We start from the raw sequence: 4,028 nt of genomic DNA, 5'->3' as shown, positions 1-4,028 counted from the left end.
TGTGTGTGACAGTGTTGTCAGGGTGCGTGGTTGTGGTCCGTGTCGCACATTGATGTATGTGTATTTGTCTGTGTAATAGTGTGTGGGGGCATGCTGTGAGGTGTTTGGGGACATGTATGTGTGTTGATGGTGTTGGATGTGTGCATGGGAGGCAGATCTGGTGTGCCATATAACGGGGACCGCCATGCTTTTTGCAACGCTGTGACCACCGTAGAAAGCGTTGCGGTGCCCTGAGTCGTTATGGCTGCGGTGGTAACTGGCTGATAAAGTGGCTGGAAACACCTACCGCCACAACCGATGGTGGCGAAACCTTGGTGGTACAGGCAGTGAACTGGATGTTTTACTCACAGTTCACCGCTGAGGTCAAATTTATGGCAGTCCACACCACCAGCCTGTCGGCGGTGTTAGCGCCAGTTTTGCACCCACCACCGGGGTCATAATGAGGGCCTACATGCCAAATGGAATAAGGAGGATGTGGATGATCACAGTTGTGATGCCTGAGAAGAAAGGAAAATGGATGAATTACAAGATATTGCATATTAGTAGTGAATCTATGCGTAGTAAGGGTTGCAAGCATTTAGGAAACTGTGGATGTAATCATCTTGACGGACAGATATATTTTTCATGATTTTATACTTACAAAATAATCAACACATATCTTGAAGAATGGAGGACAGACAGGCCAAGTGGAGATTGGCAGCAGAATGTACTTTTGATGAGAAAATGGAGGTAGCAGAAAGTGGGAAGCATTCCATGCGAGATAAAACACCTACACAGCTGATATGGAACTGGAATTGGCGAGGAGGAGTGAGGCGAAAAAATTGTGGGATATGACATCTCTCACTAAGTATTTTGGCCCTCATTACAACCTCTGCAGTCTTCTGAGAAGACCGCTAAGGCTGCGGGCGCCAGAATACCGCCAGTGCTGGTGGTAGTTCTGGCTCCCTATTTCGAATTTTCTGCTGGGCCAGCGGATGGTAACAGTGTCACTGTCCGCTGGCCCAGCTGAAAAGTCACATCAACATCGCTGCCGGCTCATAATAGATGCTGATGTGCAGCGGGTGCAGTAGCACCCGTCAGCCATTCCACTGCCCGAAATTTGGGGCAGGGCAGTGCAGGGGCCCCCGGGGGCACCCGAGTCCCCTTACCGCCAGCCTTTCCATGGCGGTGTCTACAGCCATGGAAAGGCTGGCGGTAAGGGGAGTTGAAATCCCCAGCCCTGGCAGATTACAACCGTCGGGACCACCATGGCGGTATACCACTGGTCCCAGTGGTATTACCATGGCGGAAGGGCCACTGTCGAAATGGGCAGGCAGTACCACCAGCCTGTTGGCGGTACTGCCACCACAATAGCCCTGGCGGTCACCAACCGCCAGGGTTATAGTGAGGGCCTTAGAGTGTAGAAGAATAGCTAGAGGCTTGAGACTCATGTTATTACCAACATATGAGGAAATGGTTGAAGGTCTAGTAACTGAATGGTGTGAGAACACTGAGGAATGTTCCATGAAACTGATGTGGACATTAACTAAACATTCTAAAAGAAAATTTGAGTTACAATCTGCAAAAAATGATTCAATTATGAAAGACTTGGAGAAAAATAAGTAATATTCCATGGCAAGAATATGCCATGGAAATATTGGAGAGAAAACTAAGAACATTTTCCAGGGATAGACTAGATTACCAGCATGGCCATATAAAGGTGTAATCAAAAGGTGAGAAGCATAGATGATTGGAGTGTTTTTTATTTAGATCCTAAAACAGAAACTGCTGCTGTCACGTCCTCCTGCTCCGCCGTCTTCAACCGTCTCTCTCTCGCCCTCGAGCACGGGAGAACGCAACAGCCGGCAGCACATGAAAAAGGTTCGGCACGCGGTAACATTACCGCGTGCCAAACTACACAGAACACAACATAATATCTCCGTTTTTTTTTTTTTTTTTTTTTAACTTCCAAACCAGAGAAACATAACCCAACATTAGAACAAAATAATAATAACATAACATTAAACCACTAACAGTATTAGTGAAAATAGGCATAACAACAAGTAAATTTCCTGCTAACAGCAATGAGATTCCTTAAGTTTGAGCGGCATCCGTTTCACTCGAACAGATCTTCTAAGTGTTTGAGGAACTCCTAAGTTATTGTTTAACGCCAACCGTTCCTGAACCATACCCTCTGACACCGCTCTACTACACCTTTCCATTCCACCGTCACAGTCGTCATTCACCTTCACAGCTTTATTCATATTCCACCACCGACCACCCTCAACCATGATAGCATTACCACACACTTTCATCACTGTAACTGGACTTCCATAACAAGCATCCCCTTTCCTCACAAAGGTCTGTAACTTGATGCGCACTATATCACCCGGTTGAAAAAAGCGTTCTTTTGTAGAGTTTTTCTGGTCATATCTAGCTTTCACCCTGTCTTGATTTTTCTTTACCTCACCCCTAACTTTATCCTTGTCCACCACATCAGGAAATTTACCTGACACAATCTTGGCTAACCAAGCCAGGAAAAGTTTAGACGTACTACACCTACCTTTCAACAGTTCAAACGGGGAGATTTTCGTCACTGAATGTGGTGTGGTACGATAAAACCACAACATCGAATACACAGCCTCTTCCACATCCAATCTACTCGCTCTAGCCCACTTTATAAACTCCACAACCACTCTGTTCATTCTTTCGACTAAACCATTCGTTTGAGGATGGTACAGCGAACTCTTCAAATGTTTCACACCAGACTCTCTTAGGAAGGTTTCCATTTCATTGCTCACAAACTGTACACCATTATCCGAGATTAAATATTCCGGAAAACCTTCCCTCCAAAAGATCTCTTTGAGAAACTGTATGGCAGAACTTGCAGAAGGCTTAGCGAAAAACCGCACTTCTGGCCACTTACTAAAGTAATCCATCAGTACAAATGCATAGTGCATGTGATTAGGGAGAAAATTGAAGGGCCCAACCATATCAACACCCACTTTAACACAAGCCTTATCTGGTAAAGGTATGGGTTGTAATGGTGGCTTCACAATCTTCAACCCCTTTTCGGCACCATTGCACACAACACATCCATGAACAACCCTTTCTACATCCTTATCCATAGAAGGCCACCAATACAGTGCCCTGATCCGTCTTTTTGTCATGGTGCCACCAAGGTGCCCATCATGCGCATGGTCCACCAATTTTTGTCTAAGCTCACACGGGGGTACACATTTATCATTCCTTAACACAATGCCATCCTCAATTGATAATTCATCAGCCACCTTGGCATACGGTTGGACTTCTGAATTCAAATTCCTTTCCTTTGGCCAGCCGTTGACAATGAACTGCTTAACCCTGGAAAGCACCTCATCATTACTTTCAGCCATATTCCATACCGTTTCCGTGCACACTTTGGATTCATCAGCATCCACAGCTGCTATAAAACAATCCTCCACATCCTCCTCCACATCAACAGTACATTCATCACTAATTGGTAAACGAGATAAAAAGTCAGCTGTGAAGTTGTCTTTTCCTGGAATGTATCTGACATGAAAGTCATACTGTAACAGTTTCGTGGTGAGGCGTGCTATACGCGGGGTCGTATAATTGATTTTGTCCCCATTCAAAATGTACACCAATGGTTATGATCCGTTTGAACAACAAATTTTCTCCCCCATATATAGCTTCTAAATTTCTCCCTAGCCCAATAGCATGCTAGCAGCTCTTTCTCAATCACAGAGTAATTGAGTTCTGACTCACGTAATACTCTAGAGGCATAACTAATAACCTTCTCTTCCTTCCCCATACCTTGAGACAGCACCGCACCCAACCCATACCTACTAGCATCAACAGTGATGTGCACAATTGGCTGGGGTTGTACGGACTCAATGGCCTAGCATCGACCAACTCCTGCTTGACCCTTTCGAATGTAGCTTGACACTCGCTGTCCCAAATGAACGGTACTACATTTTGCTAGCATAATTGGAAATTAACTTAGAATAGTATTCACACATGCCAACAAAAGATCGTAACTCGTCTTT

The sequence above is a fragment of the Pleurodeles waltl genome, chromosome 4_1 (assembly GCF_031143425.1).
Source record: "Pleurodeles waltl isolate 20211129_DDA chromosome 4_1, aPleWal1.hap1.20221129, whole genome shotgun sequence".
NCBI classification, from domain to species: Eukaryota; Metazoa; Chordata; class Amphibia; order Caudata; family Salamandridae; genus Pleurodeles; species Pleurodeles waltl.
Note: the sequence above shows the minus strand (reverse complement) of the source record.